This window comes from Colius striatus, chromosome 1, assembly GCF_028858725.1.
Source record: "Colius striatus isolate bColStr4 chromosome 1, bColStr4.1.hap1, whole genome shotgun sequence".
Classification (NCBI taxonomy): Eukaryota; Metazoa; Chordata; class Aves; order Coliiformes; family Coliidae; genus Colius; species Colius striatus.
The window spans coordinates 30,269,900-30,292,218 of record NC_084759.1 but is presented as its reverse complement, the minus strand read 5'-3'; the positions used below and the strand labels follow the sequence as shown (position 1 = coordinate 30,292,218).

Sequence of the window (22,319 nt, the reverse complement as noted above, 5' to 3'; positions counted from 1 at the left end):
CTTGTTTTCTTCCTCAGATGGACTCTGAAATACACTAGCCATAATCAACAGTATGATCGTCAAATATTAGCTAATAAAAGTGTCATAGAACATGAGAACTAAGAAAAAAAAGCAGTCAGAAATACACAGCTATAAGTATTCAACATATACCAGCACACAGAAAAATACCAACATCCCTACCATTCTATGATTCTATTAAATAGTCAAAATTATATATACAGCATAAAGAATCTCAAATATTTATATTCTTTCTTACTCTCAAGAGCATAGAAAAGAACACAAATTTCATTCAGCTTCCCTCCCTCCAACATGATGGGATGCAAATTTCAAGTTTTCATTTAGATAATTACTACTGTTGTATTTTGTGAATTAGTGTCACCCATTTACAACTAAAACCAATGTATTTATTAACTTAAGCAAGAAGGATCTAGGCTTTGAGTCATTAAGAACTTCAGAAATATAGGTTAGCCTATCTATAATTAGCATTCCTGATGATTTAAACATGCTTGATGATTACTAAATTCATCATCTTTAAATAAACACTTCTGACTCAGCATCAGCAGAATAGAGACATATTCATCAACTAATTTAGCATAAGACTTTTTGGCAAGCAAGAATAGGAAAGAACTGATAGCTTTTATAAGAACAGTGAAGGCAGGAACAGGCATGCAAGTATGTTAACAAGTAAAATAGAAAACATTATCATGAAACTGAATCCAGAATCAGTGCAGACAATTGTTCCCATACTCCGATGTTTTGCATTTTAAAGTCTGTAATCAGTAAGCAGACACAACACAGACAAAAAAAAAGTTTTTATCTAAGTATTCGAGTAAAGGACCTACCCTTTTATTAATTATGATTAAATACTAACATGCCTTGGAAGTCAAGTTTTATCTTGTAGAAGCTAACAGAATACAAAATGGAAAATATTTATTTCAGTAGTTAGTAGTCATAGAGGATAAAACTAATGACACCTGAATCAAAGATTTTATACCGTAGATGCTACAGTGCCCAATTGCTAACCATTAGCAGAATTCATCTCTGCAAGTCACCTGCCAAGCAGGCCAGGAAACAATACAAAAATAAAAAGCACCATGTATCCATGGTGGAAGAATACACAAAGACTGAAAGGACATGTGTCTACTACAACCCTCAAATAAAAAACAAAATCAGGTACCAGAATTGTTTTATCAGTTTATTACTGTCTCTTCCAACAGGCTGTGAGCTGAGCCATATTCAAAGACAATAACCAGAATTTTACAGGCCATCTGAACTAGAAAAGTCTTGTTTCCAACACACTGGTGTCACACAAGACTGACTGTCACTCTTTCTAAGCACTTACTACAAGACTTTTTTGGAAGATTCATTTGATCCCTTACACTATTTTATTGATAATACATACAACACCCCAACAACTACACTAGAGCATAAGTCACTTTGCATATCAAGTCTTAAAAGTCTGTTTTGTCTATAGACTCCCTGGAAACTTAGCTTGCATAACGCATTCTTTCCAAGAGACTCCTCTGCTGAAATTAATATGAGTTTCTTTTACTAAAGGCAGCTCTCTTCCAGTTTCAAAAACTCAACCTAATCTTTTTTAGCTTAAATTCAGCAAGAGACTCTTCCTTTCACCTTCATGAGGCAGGCATTCCATCCCACACATTTTAACAGAAATCAATCCTTTCAGATTCAGTAACCCCTTCAGCTTCTAGCTTTAATTTATTTATTCCACATATCAGAGAGCTTTAACTCTCTTTTCTAGTGATACATCAGTTTTCAGCTAATGGGCTGCATACCATTCCTCAAATAGCACAAGCCATTCAGATTTCTTAGCAGGAGGTACATAGGAAGCAAGCCATTCCTCATTTTTCCCTACATCGGTTGCTTTAAAATAGATGAGACCTTAGAACGATGCTGAGTGCTTCTGACCCTATTCTTAAAATAAATAAAAAAAGGTGACAAGTGTATCTGTACTGGGTACAGTAGCAACCTATTTACACAATGCCTGTGACATTTTGAAATAAGCTTGCAGCAAAAGATCCGAGGTTCCACAGAGCACAACAGCATCAAACATGCTTATTGCAAGCAGTCTTCCACTTTTCCTGGGTTTTGGTGAGTTTTTTTGTTTGTTTGGGTTTTTTTCTGATGGTTATTTCCTCCAGTCAAATGGGTGGCTGAGAGAATTTGACAAAGAAAAATATCTTTTTAAAGCTGTCAACTTACATAAGATTAGACAATATTACTAAAGAGCATTTTAAGTATCCAGAAGGTTTTATGAATTATAGCTTTTGTTCAGATTAAGTTTTTTATCATTATGGAGAAACTTATCACAGGCTTAGTATGATTTGCAATATCCACTAAATCAAAATAGGGCTATCCCAGGAACTGGAGATACTAATTACATACTGCTTGTCTGAATTTTTCTTTAGAGGACACGTGGAAAGAATATTTCAAAGTCAGATTTAGGACTCCAAATTTTGCCTAAGTAGTCTAAGTAAACAAAGTGTAACAATAGTAAGTGACAATATACTACCAAAAAGATTTCATTAACAGTCTGAAAATCCACTCTGTACTGGTCTAGCAGGGGAACAATGCTGTCAGACACCCTATACCTACTTAAAAGTTTTACTTTAAAGCTAATTTTATCTTCCAAATTATGTGCTCAAAGCTAGTGATAAATGCCCAGATACACACACACAAACAGGGTCTCAGCCAGACCCCAGTGTCTTCCCAGCAGCTGTCCTGAACTCCCAGTTCCTCCAGCTCTCATACAGATGCACACATTTTGCCTGGACTTCACAGACACTCCCATCCCTTCTTTGTCTCTCTGGCTAGCCCTGCTTCATAGTCCCTAGTGATCACACACCAACACATACCCCCTCACCTGACCCAGGCACATGGGCCATTGTTGCCCATGGTCTGACTCTAGCTGCTGACAGAGACCTCCATAGATATGTACAGCAGGCGGTCTCTCCCCAAGAAAACAACAAAAATTTAATGAGGAGACAGGCCAAATCAGGCCCATGAGCTGAGGACATGTCCAAAAACACTGTCCAGCCACCTGCTTACATATAACCACCTCAACTTTATCCCTTTGTCTCTTAATTTCCCCACAGTTGTTCTTTCCCCCAAAATGACCCTGATTTTTCCTTTTCCCAACCCCTTGGTCTCTCCCCCAAGCATCCCACGCTGAGCCCCGTACAATCCCAAAGCACTGTTCCCTGCATGCCATAGTAAGTCCCACAGTGACTCTACCCTGCTTCCCTGTCAGCAAGCTGACCCCACAGAGCATCTCCATTGACTCAAGACTGTGTGTCACCCAGGTCCCTGGGGATGATGATCCCTGGATGACAGCCCCAGCAGGAGCCAGGTCAGAGGCCTTGTTTCTCTGATGAGGTTACTGGGGTTCCCTTGCCTGGTTTGTGCCTCAGGGCTTTGCTGTGTGCACAGAGACAAGGCTTTTAATCACATAACCTATCACCCTTAGTATTTCCAGACTGAACATCCAAAGCCATTCCAAGAGTATTTATCAAAGCCATGAAAATAACATTTCAAAGTTCAAAGCTAATGTGTTTGGAAAATCATCATGTTCACCACTTGTTTTAAGTTGTGCAGTTTTAGATTAAAAAACACAAGCACATCGTTTATCAGATTTACTTACTCAAGTTGTTGCTCTTAAATGTCAGGTGCTTGCTCATGTGTAATCCCAATAAACGTTTTCCAACAGTCATCAGGACACTTAAGTAATACAAAAAGCACCACATACCTTGTTGACCATATCATATTATATTTGCTTTATAAACACTCACGACTGTTAATGTTATTGCTAAGCAACTGGACTATCTACCACACCATATTTGCATAGCAGTGTCTATCACCAAACAAATGATTTTGAACTCTTAGTTCACACTTCACAGAACTGTCCATCTAATAGATTTTTTTTAACTTTTGATAAATTATCGAAATCAACAGGTGACAAAAAAACCTCATTCAGGACTACCATTTAAGACTGGAATGGTAGAGATTAAAAATGTGAGAGGTTCAGGCTGCATGGGAGATGTCAGCAAAGCTGAAGTTTTAATCATACAGCAGCTCTATAAGGTAGAGGCAGCAAAACTAAAGACATTATCTGGAACTTGTGAAATACCTTACTGTTACAGCTGCTGCAAAGAGGCAAATCTGCTCACGCACACAAGAATTAGTCAGAAAATGGAAGAGGAACAGATGAAGAGGAACCAGGGCTGTTTTTCTTACATTACAACCAGAAAGTTGCCCTTTTCCATTGCCTCTCACGTATTACCTTCTCCAGTAACTCTAATCACATCCTTCTCTACCAACACATGGGGTGATAGCTCTTTTAGATTCCTCTTTGATTCCATTTTCTCTGAAAAGCAGAGGTTTATTTTTCATTGAATTAAAACTGTCAGTGTTTCTAATTTATTTGATCCCAGTGACATAATTTACAAACTCACAAAATGGGTGGTTATTACTGAATTAGACCCTAACGGCACCTCCCCAAGTTTCACTGTTAAATGGTGCAATCCCTTGTGCAAACAATTCTACAAGAAAAAAAAAATCATATTCCAAGAGTAAAATGAGCTTGGTCAGACAGACTGTGTGAGGGCACATGGCTGGGCAATCCCACCAAGGGCAAGCAAAGCAGGCTCTTGCAGGGTTTATATGGAGAGTAAGATCTTAACAGTTGATTTTCAGCTAGGGGCTCTGATAATCTGACATAACAAACAAGTTGTGCTCTCAGAATGGTAATGATGACCTGAAATCCCATCAGTCACTGCTATAGAAGGGTCAAATACACAGTAAGAGACAGAGTATTGTTTTAAATGCCCTACTCTTCCATGCAGAAGCATCATCTCAGTCGAATGGTGTAAGCAGTCATACATTGGCTGAACAGCAGGAGGAGAAGCTCACATATTCCTGCTACTGTCAGGTCAAAACAGTGGGTAATTTTAGAACTACTCCACAAGAGACACATTTAAAATAGGCATATGAATGATAGGAATTTGGAGTGGTAAGTGAGACCACAGAAATTGTCATTACCAAGAGTCTGGAATTGAATGCTCTACTAGCTAGAGATTAACCCAAATATTAGTTAGGCAGGTTTTCTAAGCATAGAGCTTCATAAAGTCTATGGCCACCCACACAGCCATATGGCTGTGGTTATACCATACGTTCCCAGCATAAACTGCCTTATTTTTTGGTTTGAGCCTTCTCTCATCACTCTAGATTTCTCACCTGCACTATTATTGGGGAAGCCATGGCTTCCCTGTTAGCACCCTACAGCTCAACATGGACGTTAAGTGCAAAGAATCATACACAACAGGCTACACAACAGATTTAAGCTGGTTTTGCAAAAAACATTGACCTGTTTAGCATATTTTTTCAAAATTTGTAGGAGAGAGAATATATTTTCTGAATTGAACATGAGAGAGGAAGCTTCAGTTTGCTTGTAAAGTCAACATTATAGCAGCTGGGGTAGAGAGAGGAAGAAGTGGAAAGAAGGATGTCACATGCACCAAGTGGAAGTGGGTAGCCAAAACTGAATAATATTGCTACTCTTTCAGAACGGATAAAAACAACCCCTTCCAAGGTGATGCTCTTAAAATTTTTAAGCATATGGCTAACGGTAAGCATTAAAAGCAGAGTAAGGCTGAGGTGAAAAGACAACTCCCTACTTCTACAGCCCCATAATGTCTACTTAATATATGCTGCATTAGTCAAAACATGTTCTGAGTACAAGAATTGATTTAATTGTTTTCTTCAGTTAAATAGCTTTATGAAGCAATACACATTTAGTATTTATACAGTGACAGTAGCTGGCATCATACATGCCTGAATTCCTTGTGGATAATGGAATACATATCAACTCTGTCTTCATGTTAAAACACAAGGTATTCTGGAGCCTGCATCTCTGAATTTTTCCAAGGAGAGTCAGGGAATACAGGAGGAAGTGGTCCAAGACAGACAGATCCTTTTAAATACATTACATATGCTTACTCAGATCCACAGTCATAGGTTTTTAAATTGTATTATAAAACCATATTATTTTCAATATAACAACAGAAGAAAGAGAAACAAAGCACATGCTATCAGTGTGAATGGAGAACTACTCAATTGCTGAAACACTGGGATAATTTTAGTATTAGAATGCAACAGTATCAGATTTGTATTCATTTAACTCCATTATCAAAACAACAAGTTGGACCAAATTTAATGCTAAGTTCTGGCACATCCAATTATGCTATAACTTGTACATCACAAGGATCAAACCATGCAGACATGAAGAGAGGTCTTTCAAGAACATGTCTTTAGTTACACATTAACAGTTGCATATGGCCTAAAATTTTCAGGAGAGAGAATTAAGAGAATTTCATCAATTTCAGTGCTGTTCATCTGAGAAACAAATTTAAGAATCACTAATTAAACTGTTCTGGTTTCACCACTTAGGTTACAAAGGATATGACTAACTTAACATCGCCAAGCCCATGCTATACTTACACTAACATTGTTTTAACTGTTCTTTGTGGAGATTCTCCCTCCATGTAAAATCATGAGTGCAGTACTTAATTCAAAGTATGATGGAAGGAAAACAAAGCCTTTATAGCTCAAATACCACTTCCTATTCTCACACTTTCAGTCCTATTTTAAAAGGCAGTCAGCAAAACTTCAGTAAATTACTTCAGTAAATTGTGGTTCCTTTATTGTTAACAACTAATCTGCTAAGAAGAACTTTTGTTTGGTCTGAATAACATAAAAATAAACTTTAGGAAAAAAAGAGGTGGAAAACAAGAACTCCAGTCTCAGATTTATGTTGGCACAATCAAAAAGTTATAAGCAAGCTGTGTAAGATACTCTTCAAGTCACATATCTGTATAAGCAGAAGGCACATTTGTGCATGTGAAATACCATCTGCAAGCAGTAAACTTCCCTTATTCCCTTATAGTCCCTTATCTTATTCTGGCCTCCAGGAACATGAATGATGGCCCCTCACACAAGATATACTGCTTGAGAGGATGCTAAGATAAGCCTGGAATACTTCTGTTTACTAAGTCCTACACAATTGTTCTGAGTTCCCAGGAACAGCCTCTCCTGGAAGCCTGCATCTTTCTTCTCCCTACACATGCCCAAAATTTTGCAACATGCTGTAACAAGTAGACTTAGTATAAACTAAAAACCATTAATACACCGTGGGAAGAGAGGAGAAGAGCACCCAGATCGCCAAGTAAGATGTTAAAACAGAGCCTCTTAACAGCACTAGTAGGGTCACTTAACACAGTATTTGGGGGAAAAGCACTGCCTGATGCACTGTCATCCTGAGAAGCAATAATGATGCCAAAAAAGCGCATGTTTAGAGTCAGAAGGTACCCCATAACTTTTAAGATAAATACAATAGCAAATATGTCTACCAGAAATACCAACATGACCTTCAAGAGCACGTGAGCTCATAGAGCATAAATCAAGACAAAGATTCCTAAAAGGTCAGATACCACGAGCTGGTAGCGGTGCTAGATAGTCCCTGCCTATCCACAAGGACCACCGCATCTCTAAGAAGAGTCGGCAGTCCCCTCTCAGGGAGGCTGCACTGCACTAACAGCTCCTCCGTTAATGCCACACAGTTCTCACGCCTTCCTTGCAAATGAGACATTATAAAGCAGTATTAACAAATACTCTCGATTTCTGAGATGAATTAAAGAGCTTTTTATAGATGGCCTCAGGACTCAAAACAGAAATCTTGAGTTGGTGTTCTTGTAAGTACAACACAGGTAGGAGAGTCATTTAGAATTCAAATTCGCTTCTAAAGCAACAAGATTTCAGAGGGGTTTTTTTCCCCTCTCTCCAGTGAGACCCTTGTTCTTAGTCTTACATGCTGCTATGCTTGTGACTGAGAACACTTAATTCTGTCGTATCTGATGTTTAAACGCACCAAAAAAATAAGTTGCAGGTCATGTTATTTCATTATTATTCCTAGAAGACACAATTCCAACCTCCCTTAGAGCCTAGCTACTTTATTCCAAGTTTTACTAAGCTAGCACTCAGGTACTAAGCCATAGGAGTAGCAAAGCTATGTCTTGTTAAGTTAAATTTAGTGTTGCCTTCTAACAAAGAAATGACTTCTAAAAAAATCCCCACATTTACAAATACTTGTTCTGAAGTAGGCATGCACGCTCTTCATATTCATTTACAACCTTAATCTTTAAGCAAGTAAAACATAGCTGTTCATTGCTGCAGTAGCTACCATAATCAACCAGATTTAGCACTTTATTTCCTTAAACTTCAAAATTTAAGAAGTAAAACCAGCAAACACGACAAATTATTTAAAAAAAGATCCTGCTTACCTAGGTCATCTCACTTACTTAGAATGCAAATCAGTGACCACCAAAAACCGTGTTAATACTTTACTTAAAAAGGAAAGAATTGACTTAATGCCTTCTTAATCAGTCTCTGCTCAGCATTTCAACCTCATTGCCCTTACAGGGCAAGAGCATTCAGGTGAAGTCGAAAAAGCGCCACAGAAGAGTAACAGATGGCAAAACAAGCTTCCTACAGCCCTATCTAGGGAAAATGGATGATCACCATCAACTGCAGTGACTGGTCACTGCTCCCTGGGGGACAAACTCATTCAAATACACATTACTGCGGAACCATTAGTAACTAGATAAATGTAGTGTAACAACTTTGCTTCGAAAGGCTGGGGAAAAGTTATTTTAAAAGTTCCTATCTATTTAATGATTAGATGCTGGGTATGATGGAATTGAAAGTCAAAAGGAAAAAATTAGCGTCCCCAGACAAAGCTGTTTACAATGATATTCTGCACCAACACACTGTATCTGTCTCTAGCTATAGCCGTATTTTTATATCTATTTATACAGACATATGATCTCACTTGCACAGAAAAATATACTTGATACTTACATGCTCTTACAAGCTGCAAGAGTTTGAAGTTAACACAAATTCATGTTTTTAACTTACTGAGCACCTAAAGATTCCAAGAGTAACGGCTTTGAAATTGTAGAAAACAATACCCTCTCTCACTGAATGACCTCACTTTAAAAATCGTTATCTGCCTTAACCTGACCTTCTTATAACTGGAGGAATAGCTTCCTCGGGAATCCTTGCATCACTCATTACCTTAGTCTGCTTTCTACAGGCAATCATGTTATTTGCTTCAGTTTGAGCTTATTTTAGGCTTAGCTTTCATTTTAAAGGTCAGTATGCACGTCTGATGCTGAGGCAGCTCTTTAAATAAGTTTAAGGCATCAAAATATAATTCACCACTTTTCTTTCACCCCTTAATATAAATGTCACCTAATACACAATACCATCTCCAAAACTCTTCTTCAGCATAAAAAAAAATACTCAATATAGTGGTATTCAATTACAGATCCCTTTATAAGCTGATATGCATGTATTTGTGTGTATATATGCACATCCCCATAGAGACAATACTCATGGGTTGGAAATGATTTCTTCTACCTACAAGAGTGTAACATTTTATATAAAACACTTAAAGCATATATTTAGTTCCCTCACTTGTAAGAAAGCTTTAATATAGCAAAAGGCTAATACAAACAACACACAGCTGAAGCTGTCACTAACAGCAGAGAGAGACATACTTTTAAATATTTAACTAAAAAAAAAAAAAAAAAATCTCTCTACTACCTTTAACAGGAGAAAGACATCACCACAACCCAGTAAAAAAAAAAATATGGTTAGTGTGCCAAGATAGAAACTAGGCACCAATGGCAGAGGTGTTCTTAAAAGTGTATCTTCATTAGGCAAAGCTTCACACCACTCCCAAGTACAAATTATTCATTTAAAAAAACCCTTCAAGCTGTGGGGAAAAAACAATCCACTAAAACCCTAAACAAGGCAGAATCCCTAGTCTTTGAAGATAATTATTTTTGCATCATGTTAAAAAAGAAAAAGCAGCATTGTATCATATATTATACTGTACACCATAGGTCTCAAAACTCAACCTTCATGGGATTGACTTAATAAAATCCTCAAATGATAGCCTGTAATTAAGCTGGAATTTTGAGAGAACAATTTCCAACGTTGGGTGCAAAAGAGGAAATTTAAATTTGCTTGGAGTGCAGACAAAAATCCTTGCCTTCTATACCAAATTAACATTTGTAGTGAAACATCATCCACAGGTCTCATTTAACAAGCAAAGTCTCCTTCTTGGAATCAAGATACAACAGGGGATAAGTGACATCCTGATTTTATACAGACTAAACTAAGTTTAGATTTGAAGGGAGAAAATGGAAACAGCATTTGTAGCACATTACAGTCACAGCAAATCCAGGTTAAGACGTAAATTCCTCTATTTTGATACTTAAAAGAAATCTTCACCATTGAGCGTACTTCATAAATTAGGTTATGGATCACATTAAAAACAATTAATTTTCCAGATTTCTCTAACCTGCAAGGATTCTCCAATGGGTGAGAGGAATTTGCTAAGTAAGTAAAATCTCTTTACTGTGTCACAACTTGAAGAGAAAACACAGTAGCAAAGAAGGGGGGGGGAAGAAATATGGGACTCTGGCAGTTTTATTGTACTAGCTTTTAACTAAAGCACAAAAAAGTTCCTTCAGGCAACAAGAACACCTGCCTTGCAGAAAGCCAGTCACTATGTGATTTAGTCCAGTCCAGTGAAAAAAAAATGTTGCAAAGAGTGTCCTGAGAATAACTGAATATCACATGCCAATCAAACTGGTGAGACTATTCACTGAACCAAGGCCTTTCTCAATGTGGTTCTCAAGTGTCTCTTATCTGTAATTCTGCACTCTGCAGAGCAACAAATACAAACAGCTAGTCTAGTCTTAACATCTTGCATATACTTCAGTATTTACATAAAGGCAGAAAGGAGAGTTTCTTTATAAAAAGTACACTGCATCAGAGAGCAAGCCAGATTTTGAAACAGCAGGCACTCCGAGAGGGACACAAAACAGATGGTAGTTCAGGGTGATAAAATATGGCAATATAAGTCATTCACTGCTTAAGTGTAGAAGAAAGTGAAGAGCCTAGATTTATCTCATCCATTCATACACAGAGCTAAAGCCCTTAGAAAAATGTTTAACTTGCAAAATCAAAAGGAACAGGCAAGGACTATGGCCCTTGAATCACTACTATATTGCCACCAAGACTACAACTTTAAAGTCTTTGAAAGAGGCAGAAAATTAATCCAAAGCAGTAACTTAAGTTGAACTACAAGTATTTGTGTGTTAAGATTACCTGGAAAGATAAGCAAAATGCCCTGTAGCTGAAGTACTGCCACACAGAAAACATTGCTTTGGACTGCTAGCCATAAAGATATATTGGAGTCTTCCACATACCGTGTATTTGTGGAGAACAATGAGGACTGATACGGGGACAAAAGTTTGCTTGCTTTTTCTTATATGTTTGATCTTTGAACAAATGGTATTACTGCCCACCTTTCTCATTTGTAAAATTGCTTTATTAGAAAAACAGTTCTGAGCTAAAGAGGAAGTATTACAGAGGCCTGACTAGTGTACTCTTTCAACAGGGATCAATGGGAAAAGTCTCAGAAGTGGATGCAAGTACAGGGAAGGAGAACTGGAAAAAAAAAAAAAAGGAAAATCTAGCATTAACACAAGAGAACAGATACTTAAAAGCTATCACTCAGAGTCAATGTCAAAAATGTCAATACAGAAATCACTTCTTGGAGCACTCCACAGCATAACACGTAAGAAAGCACTATTGTTCCCTAACATACTCATAATAATTTTATTGTGTGTTTTGTAAACACTGTTTTAAAAAGTTCAGAGATCAATTTAAGCAATTATTAAAAAAAAAATCCGTTGTGTTGTAGGATACTAGAGGTAAAACTGAGGTTAATACACAAAAAGCTAAATTCATCATAGAACATTCTCATCTTTACAACTACTCTTAATTTATTAGTAAAGGAATTAATGTAAGTTCTTTCTGTGAATGTTCCTATTCCCACATGTCTATCACTTTTTTAACCATATTTCTACTAGAGTCGACAGAGGGTTACAGCTTTCAAAGGTATACAAACCCTTCAAAGGCTACGTAAAAGTAAATGGACAAGCCTAACTTGTCCCTATTTTCCTCGTAAAAAATGAAGCTATAGCATTTACTGTTTTAGACACCATAGATAATAATCAATGCCCAAGGCATAATAAAACCTTCAAATCAACACCTGTATTTAACAGACAATAAAGAATCTAACCCCACAAGCTACCAATCTACAGGAGTCCAGACTTTACTAGTGGTGTTGTTTATAGTGGGGGGAAAAAAGCTTGGCTGCTGCAAGTGATTTTCTGTCAAGTCTACTGCCTTAAGGGAGAGTTAGCTGACTGCTCATTATTTCAACTCCTGCACTGTTCCAGTATCCAACTCAGCCTCAATTTCTCTGTAGGCCTGAAGTCACACAGGAACATCCCATCTGTACACAGCAATCATGCTGAAGTCAGCTGTTCTTCATTTACTCTTACATGCTTCAGTCTGATCCCATCTTTCCATTTGCGAATTAGTTTTTCATGCTTTCATATACTGCAAAGCACTAACAGAGATCGGGAAGACATTTTTACAGTAAGTTTTTCAAATTTCACTATTGTAAAAGGTTCTGAACACATGCCAGCAGCAGGTGTGTGAGAACTCCCCTGAAATGCTTAACAACAGATAAGGATGCCTTCTCAAGTCACAGCTTTAGTCTGTTCAAGGTAATTGCCACTGTTTCTCAGAGAACTGTGATTCACATTCACATGCTACTTCACCTACACTCCGCATTAAAGAGTACTTCCTAGCCTCTGTAACACTTCCCACACTGGTTAAGTGCCAAGATATACAAATGTGTGGAACAACGTAACAAATGAGAAAAGAATTAAACTTATACCTTTGGGAGATGACATATGATTTTATGCCTTAAGCCTTCCCCTAGCCACAAGGAACCAAGGTTTGGAAAAATAGGTAAGAATCTGTTATTTGTCAAGCAACATGTCCAAACAGTCTTTCCATTCTTCCTGTATCTCCACACAAGATTTACAGAGCACTGTATTTTACCTTGGGTAAATTTGTGTTTCTAACAAAGGTTGCCCATCAACAAGAGGCAAAAGGTTTGCAAGCTTGTGCTGCCTAGGCAGTTAAACTAAGGTAATAGAAAAAAAAAGTGCATAAGCTGCAGAAACTTCCATGATATTTTTACAAATTTTACAAAAATAAGCTGACTTAGCTCATTTAAGCTACTCCTTCTCTATAGCATGGACAACTCTCTTTTTCCACCAGAAAAAGCTAAAACCAACAAGAAATACAGTTAACTTCCCTATATACCATGCCAATAATTCTACAGATTCCTTAGTGACAGTAATTTCTAAAGAGTGCCCTTCCTGAATAGAAGACTACATTTGCTGGCAATCTTTATGCATTTATAGTATCAGCCTTTTAACGTGGGCTCTAAATGAAGCAATTCCATCCAATGAACGGATGAAGTCTCCATCTAGGCTGGAGAGTTGGGCAGGGAGAAATCTAAATAAATTCAATAAGGCAAGTGTAGAGACTTGCATCTGGGAAAGAATAACCCCTGCAGAGTAGTGTAGGGGAAAGGGAACTGGGGGTGTTGGTGGACAGCAATGTGCCCTCGTGGCCAAGGCGGCCAATGGCATCCTGGGGTGTATTAGAAGGGCTGGGGGCAGTAGGTCAAGAGGTTCTCCTCCCCCTCTACTCTGCCCTTGTGAGACCACATCTGGAATATTGTGTCCAGTTCTGGGCCCCTCAGACCAGGAGCTGCTGGAGAGAGTTCAGCACAGGGCCACAAAGATGATGAAGGGAGTGGAGCACCTCTCTTATGATGAAAGGCTGAGTGAATTGGGGCTCTTTAGCTTGAAGGAGACTGAGGAGTGACCTCATTAATATTTACACATATATAAAAAGAGCGGGTATCAGGAGGATGGAGCCAGGCTGTTCTCAATGATGTCCAATGATAGGACAAGAGGCAATGGATACAAGCTGGAACATAAGAAGTTCCAAAGAAATACACGGAAGAATTTCTTGACTGTGAGGATGATGGAGCACTGGAACAGGCTGCTCAGATAGGTTGCTGAGTCTCCTTCTCTAGGGAAATTCAAAACCCACCTGGATGAGCTCCTGTGTCCTACTCTAGGAGGCCTTGCTCTGGCAGGGGGGTTGGACCAGATGATCTTTGGAGGTCCCTTCCAGCCCTTGAGATTCTGTGATAAACCTCAGTTCAAGATGCACAAAGCTGAATTTTGGGGAAATCTACCTAAATCACATTTTAATCTTCAAAAGTCAATTATAATCACATTAAATACATTTATAATGATGTGTTGTTGTGTTCAAATACCATTTACTTCAGAATTACAGATGGTATCTTTATCCAAATTTGGCAAGAGAGGGTCAACACTAGCAAGGCTGAAATTGTTGAAGTAGTTAATAAGGAAACCACGCCAAGCTATATGCGTTTGTGCCACCATTTACTATCATCCATCAAGATAAATAAAAGTATTTTGCCCTCATGAAAGTGATACTCATTTGTGCAAGACTGATTTCTTCACTTACTATTCTGTAACAGAAGCATAAAACCCACTCATTTTCCTGACTTCCACTTGAAAAAGCAAGGAACATCAGCTCCTACCACAGAGAGAGAAAAATCTGCCCATGAGAAAGAAATCTACCCCCATGTGAGACTGGATCAAGGAAATAAAACAATATAGGGCAGCCTATTAGAACAGTAATTCCATATTCTTCAAAAGAAATTAGCACGTTATAAGGGAAGTCTCACTGTCGTCAGTACAATAAACACAAAATTAATACGGTCTTCAAACCCATTTTAAAAACAGTTAATTCATCATGCCTTAAATTCCATTTAGGCAACTCAGCTTTAAGTAGCAAACTCCAATGATTCCAGAGACAACTCACCTCTTGTTGCTGATACCAACTTATGAGCCATGCAGCTGCCAATTCTTCATAAAGTCCACACAAGAAACAAAATTGGACAGGTTCAACCGTTTGTTACCGTTGCTTTCAGATAAGTGTCTTTTCCAGTTTACAGTTAAAATACTTTTCTCAACTAATCCCTGAATAACACTCATTCTTTCAGGGATCAATGACAGATGTCTTGCAAACTAAGGTATCAATCTATATTCTTTGATTAAAAAAAGCAGTGAAAAAAATATTTTTGTCACTGCTATCTGCTCAAATCCCAGTGCCCTGCAAACAGGACTGGAGAAATGAAATCCAACTTAAGAGCACACCACTGCAGAGGGAACCAGTCTGGCTTTTAGAAGTTCACAGAAAAGTGTTATGTTTTCTTATCTGTCTCCCTCACTGTAAAGCAAGGGAATATAACCACCCCAGAACCTATGCTCTTTACTGTCATTTTCCCATTTAAATGAACATAACTTTCTGGTTCACAAAATACCCACATTTTTGATGCACCTCCCTTCCTTAAACTACCCTAAACTGACACAGCATCTCTCACACAAATGACAGATTTAGCTCTGGTTGAAGTAGCAATATTTGCAAGACTTTCCCCAAAATTTGCTGATCTTTACGAAATACTTCCTCACTCTGAAAGCATCCCATAACAGAGAAAGAGTTGTAACATAAGCTACAGAAAGTGGATAGAAGGTGGAAAGAAGCAAGCAAATCTTTCAGATTAAATAAGATAGTTCTTCTGAGACAGGGAAAAAAAAAGGAGCTGTCAACAGCCAGGATTTTATTGACTGGCTATGAAACTATTAGCAGGAGCTGGCATCTGGTCAAGAAGAGGTAAAGGATTACATGAAGTGAGTTAGGTAGTTCAAATGCTCAAGGAATCTTAAAGGGAACAGAAAGATGAAAAACAGGAACACTACAAGTCATATTGTGAAATTCCATTAGTACTGAGGATTAAAAAACCTTTAAAATAGTACGGTGACTTTCCATGTTTCCTGGCATTCTGGAGTCAGAAGAGTCACTTGATTCTCATACGATGATAAGTACAATATAAACAAGAAGAAAATTGTTTTAGACATCTTTATTGTTTAATAACACAAAGGCAGGAGTTATTCCTCTAAAAATGTATCAAGAACCCAGGATTCCAGCTGCAAAACTCAGAGCATGATAGTAATATGCTAACACAATGCTGATAGACCAGAAGTAATACAACTGACTGCAGAATAACAATAGGGGGTTTTGTTAGGTTTTTTGGTTTGGGGTTTTTTGGGGGGGAGAATGTTCTAACTGTGACTTGGAGAAGGGAATAAAGTAATTTTAGCAACTGAGACTATAATATTAGCAATAGTTATCGGTACCCCTGTTATTTTCCTAGAAGTATTCAATGTTCATAAGCATTCGACGGTCTAAAATTTACCTTACACTACAGAACGACCAAAAACTGTGTCTGAGGCAAGTATACGTATTAAGGAAGGCACAAAAGATATCAAACCTCCAACAAACTAGGAGTTTGGAAAAACAAAAATGGTATTTTCAACTAAAAGCACTGCTAGCACAGATCTGTGTCCACAGATGTTAGTATTTACATCTGAGAGTCACAGACCTTCTAGGTTATTCCTGTTGAGCACACAATTCAGGTCTACACCTAGAACGAGTACTCAGTTTTAAGGTCATCATACACATATTTCCACATATTAAAAAAAAGGACTGAATTTATACATTAAACTGATGTACCTTTAAATTTCAAAGTTCACAAGTTCACTGTGGTTGCAGAATTTAACACATGCATCTGATTATCAGTTTTCTAAAAATATCAAGTAATAAATTTAGCATTTTACTCGATAACCACAGAAGCAGTAAGACAAAGAAGTTTGATATTCACAGCAAAAGGATATTAAAAAGCCATCCAGAGAGCTAAATGTCTGAAAGTCCGGTGAAAATGGCTCACTACATAAGTATGTACTTAAAACAGCACCATCTGAACAATTATTTTTAGAATGTACTGAGACTGCAATACATTCCAGCACAGTAAGAAGTCACAACTGCCATGAAGCAGTGGCCTCAGGGCTACATTTAGACCGTTCAACAATTTAAATATGCTGGTGAATTTAATGAAAGATCTAGGCATTAAAAAACAATGTTTTGTGGTAACTGATTTAAGAAATTAATTGGATCCAAGCACAAGCATCTGACTAGTTTACTCCAACTGCCAGAAGGAGAAAACAGGAAAATAAAAGTGCTCTTTACCCACTGCCAGAGGGTACAGTTCACCCTCCTGCCACCCCTTCTCACAAGCAGTTGCAGAACAAAGTTTTCCCCTTTCCTAATCTGAACATTAAAAGTAAATCCTGTTCTTCAAAACTATTTCCTACAGAGAAGAACAAAAGCACACGGGCATGCGTGTGTGTTGTTCACTCCTGCCAAACATAAGGCTTCTATTTGAGATCTCACAAGACGCTTAATTAAGAATCCCTTAGGCTGAAAATAATTGAAAGCTTTCTGCTTTCTAACAAACAACTTTTCACTCTTAAAGAAAAAAAAAAAATCTTAAGTTCTTCCACTTTCATAGCTCTCAACACTTCCAACATACCTTCTCGACCCAAAACCACAGGAAACCTCAAAAGATGCAGTACTTCTCATATTACTATTATGACCTTTTCGGCTCAAATTTATTTTCAATTAAACTTGGTGAGGTAGAAGCCTAATGAGATACCATTTTCACAAGAAGCTTTATTATTATTTCTAATAATTTAAACGGACTGTAAGTAGAAAAGGTTTTAGAATGTAACAGTCTGAACCACAGCATAATCCTGTTTCACATGGCATCTCCTATGCAGGGGACAGCAAGATCTGATCACACTATTAGACCTGTAAACCCTTAAAGTTGGGTTTACTGAATTCACGGTCAGATAGGAAGATGCCAGGTTTAGGTTTTATAAAAGACATCTTTATGACAATGTAGCAAAAGGACCATATGAGGCCAAACCAATTTCCTAAAGAATGATGCATTAGAAGTAATTTTCTGCCTAGGCCTCCATTTCTAGGGTGGCTCTGTGTGATGGAAAAAGGAGTCATTTCTTTCCCAATCCCACTTTTGTCAGGAGATCCTGCTTAAGGAAGGCCAAGATCCAAAACCAGTCATCTTCCAGCAACATAAATGGCTCTCAAGATCTTCTGCTGAAGGCTTGTGATGCAGTATAAAGGTTAGAAGGTGTCCTGAAGCAATTTGGAGGGAATGAAGAGGGAGAGAAGAGTCACAAGATGCACCAAAGTAATAATGCATGTAACATAGTTCCAAATGACTTCAACTCAGCATGAAAGAGGAACTGGTAAAATCTTAGAATTTCATTTCCAGTTTTAAAGTGATTCCTTTTGCTAAAAAATGAAAGGAAATTTAGAATAAACTTCCTGTGCCAGCAATGACATAGCTGGAGAAAGAAAGGTCTGACTGTGGGCTACTGATGTTTGCAAGAGGCTGTTCTCTGCACAGCATGAAGCAAGAAAGGCAGAATTTACCTGACCTGATTCTACCGATTCCCCTTCTCTGGGCCTGAGGGATCGTGTGAGTTAGCAGCACATCCCCTTACTCCAGTCTAATTCCTTCACGTGGACAAAGAAACAGGACTTAACAAACCCAGCAGTCACAGGCTCCTCTGAAGGAAGAACATATTTACACATTTAGAACTGGGGAACTTTTCGGTGCTGGGAATCAAGTTGGATTTCAAACCCATTTAGTGATCTCCTCCTTACTGTGCATTCAAACCTAGTACTGGTGTAAAGAGACAGTGAGGAGATGAAGACTGTGTGGCTATGGGCCATATACAATTGCTGGCCTTACCTCAGCCCCAGCCACCAGTTTCTGCTCTTGACTTAAGTTTCCTGTCTAAAAAAGGGTCAGACGAAGAATGTCTTTAGTGCTCCAAAGAACTGAAGTACAAATATGACCCATGGACAGGAAGCTTACACAAAGGCATAAAAACCACTCTTTCCAAGTGCCCAGGATACTTTTTTTTCCTCTCTCTCTCTCCCCCATTTTTTCTTTAAATCGCTCACCCTTTTTTCCTCTCTCAGCTTAGAGGAGTGGAAGACAATATCAACAAAAAAAAAAGCACAGAGAAACAGCATAAAGTCCATCCTTCACACCTGAGCGGATGGCAGTTCAACAGGGCCCTACCTACCTGCAACCCTGTTGTTTGCTTCAAGAATTCTGTTTGCCCAAGGAAAAAAGAGACGAGCAAATCCTGGAAGCAGATCCTTCCCCAAAGGAAGTTTCTTTCTGAGTCTGCAACCTGGAGCTTTTGCTTGAGACTCAGTCCTCTGAGCGGATTCTTTCTTCAAACTCTCACATTGGTTCTTTACTTTTGTGGGCAGCTGGAAAAAGAATGAAGCCGTAGGCTGAGGCAGGGACTCCATACTTCCAGGATAGGGAGGCAGAAAGACTGGAGGGGAAGGAAAAGTGCTAGTTGGTAACTTCTTGAATAATGATCTGCATTCCCTCATTTTCTGCCACACAGAGACATACACAAAGTCACTGCAATAGGGGAGGATGACAAGAGATGAGTACTATACATGCATTTTTTTCATGCTCTGATGCCAAAAAAACCCACAACCCCAAAGTGTTGGCCTAAGAACTTTCAAGACTTTTAAGACATCTAGCAATAGGTGAGAGCAATCATAAGATGCTTTGTCCAGAAAGTTCTGTTTGTTACAAGTAAATGGGAGGGGGGGAATTAATTTCAGTGATCGGTTCTTGGAAAAAAAAAAAAATTGAATCTCTCCTCTGTTCACTTTCTCAAGTGACTCAAAAATGCAGTGAACATCTCCCCATAATGCCTTTAAGAAGAAACGATCATACTTACCTGGCTGTTTCCCTCACTTCCTAAGCCTAACTCCCAACTCCTCTGTAAAGGCCTTACTCCAATCTCACAACTTTTACTCTATTGCAAATCAGATCACTCGAACCTTGACAGCAGCTTAATGCTCTTGTGACAACTTCTGACTTAATCTAGGCATATGATGACTGCTGTGGAAGCTAAGAACCTATCCAAGTTCCTGGTTCAAGCTTCTGGATTTCTAGAATATTCCTCATTTTTCCTCAGACCTACATGTCCTCAGAGTTAATTGTCAGTCGTTGAATAACAAAAGTACAATGTGTGTGAGATGACATTTTCTTCTTCACAAATCCTGAAAGCTAATAGACTCCTGTGAAAATATCAGTAGCATGAGCCAACACATTAACAGAACAGAACCAGAAGTCACTGTACTTGAAACACAATGATAAATGTAGCTGCTCACTAGGCATTTAGTGGTTATTATCCATTGCAATACCTTTTGCACAACAGCAACAACGTATGACATTTACATGTAGGGTGGCTGTTGAGCTGTGTGCTTCATGTAAGGCACTACCATTTTACCTGCAGTGCTCTTAACTGCTCTCAAGACAGCAGGTAGTATATGATGCAATAGTTAAACAAGAAGGTATGCTATCATTGTGTCTGATGCAATTTCACTTAGTTTTGGGGTAATTTTGGTGGTGTTTCTTCATTCTCTCCTTCAGAGCCACATGTAAACAAAATAGTTAGGTATGTCCTCTATCCTTCAATATCAGCTTTCCCCTCCTCAACTTTCATTCATTGTGCTCCAAAGAGATGAAAGATAATTTGAAAAAAAAGCTATGTTTTAGCATTAAAACCACATCAATAATATTTATTTCTTTAAAGATATCTTTTAATTTTGCTAGTTAAGAGGAACAGAGTGGAAAATATCCTTTTTTTTTCCTTAAAACAGAGGACAGATAAAGCCATGAAGTGCAGAACCTGATATCCTATAGTTATTAAAAACAGAAAGATCAGCAAGTTTCTTCCAGAGAAACTGCTTGGGCATGCAGAAAGTCACTCTGCTGCTTGGTTCCTCTGAGGACACTGAATACAGCAATATCTCAAAGGTATCTTTGCTCTGAATAGTAAGACCATTTTATTGAAATAATAGGATTGTCTTTCAATGGACCAGCATGACTCGACCAACATGAGACCAAGATGTTCCTATACCATTCAATTTGGCAAAGCATTGGGTTTTTTCATTCAGGTTAGAGTCAGGTTCAATCTTTTTATCCCCCATGTATGGTTTTGTGAAAGGAGGTCTTTCTGTTGGGAAAGAGTAACTGACCAACACACACAGATGTATTTGGTCAACAGATGTCTCCAGAATGATGTTTATACTCTCCTCTTCCAGTAAGGCAGAGGATACAAGACAAAAAAAAAAAAAAGATGTAATAAACCTAACACATTCAAAGCAAATTTCTGCTGGCTAAGAAACTAGAAGTACCTTGAATCTCAGGAACTTCTGAAGTTGATAATACTTATTATGTTACAATCTGTAACTATGATGCCATATATGGAGTTATGGGCATCATTTCAGGTGAGGCACTGAAGCCTACAAACACTAGTAACAGCTTTGAAGTCAAATGTTCTTTTCCAGCTCAAAGCAGTATATCAGAGCAAATAAGCACATATGAAGCAGCATGACCTTCCAAACAGGAATCTGCCTAGGACCTCTGTAATACCAAGGTAAAGCTGCCTTTGAGAAATCCTCTTTAACCAGGGAAAGAGTCTATTCACTTAAAAAAAACCTTCAGATCACCTTCGACGTACTGCACAGTATGAAATCACCTATTGGAAGTTCCAGAGGTGTAGAAGAGAGGATTACTTGGTCTTATGCTATTCATGCAGCAGTTCAGTAGACAAAGATCCAATATAAAATTTGATGGCAGGGTAGGGGGGGGAAAAAGGTGTCTGAGGACTTTGCCCATTGGTGTTTCCATCATGGAAATAGCTAGCCAACAGTTTCTAGAAGATCAATCTGAAACATATGGTCAGAAATAACGTGTTTTAAAATTCCTTTCTTTATATCAAGGTCATAGGTACTATTCTTTTCAAAGAAAGGGAAAACCAAGTTTTACCCTTTCATACCTCTTTCTTCCCTTGAAGAAACTTGTCTCTAACTCTTAAAGAATAAATCAAGTTGGTAATTTTTGTGTTCTAGTTATCAAAAATACTAGTCTGATTCCCACATACAGATAAGTATTTCAGGCTGAAATAACCATCTTTCTACACTAGAGATGAAAAATGCCAGTAAATACTCTTTTGCTCTTCTAAAGATTTAAAAGAATGAAAAAGCAGTCTAGAATAGACCATCCAAAGTACATGAATGCTTCTTATCAAAATTTTGGGAGAGGTTTTTTTTGTTGGCTAACATCAATCATCAAAAGTGATTCACACTACCAGGACAGGATGTTAAGTCAGCTTAAGGACCTCAATATACAACAGCTCTTCTCAGTCTCTGTACCATGGAGTTTGCTGATTTAC

The 22,319-nt window shown here is 38.1% G+C and overlaps 1 protein-coding gene across 6 annotated transcripts in view; it reads right to left on the bottom strand.

Annotated features, from left to right (window-relative positions):
* TSC22D1 (TSC22 domain family member 1) overlaps nt 1–22,319 on the bottom strand; it is a 92,613-nt gene that overhangs the window by 36,281 nt on the left and 34,013 nt on the right. For 3 of the 6 annotated variants that reach the window (XR_009818606.1, XR_009818607.1, XR_009818609.1), the window contains 2 exons: nt 19,134–19,394; nt 16,041–18,171 (listed from right to left, as the gene is read on the bottom strand). The exons of 2 other annotated variants lie outside the window; for them this stretch is intronic. The gene's annotated coding sequence lies outside the window, so the exon portion shown is untranslated. Of the gene's footprint in view, nt 1–16,040; nt 18,172–19,133; nt 19,395–22,319 lie in introns of those variants that run through there. One more of the 6 variants, XR_009818611.1, reaches the window with a different exon arrangement.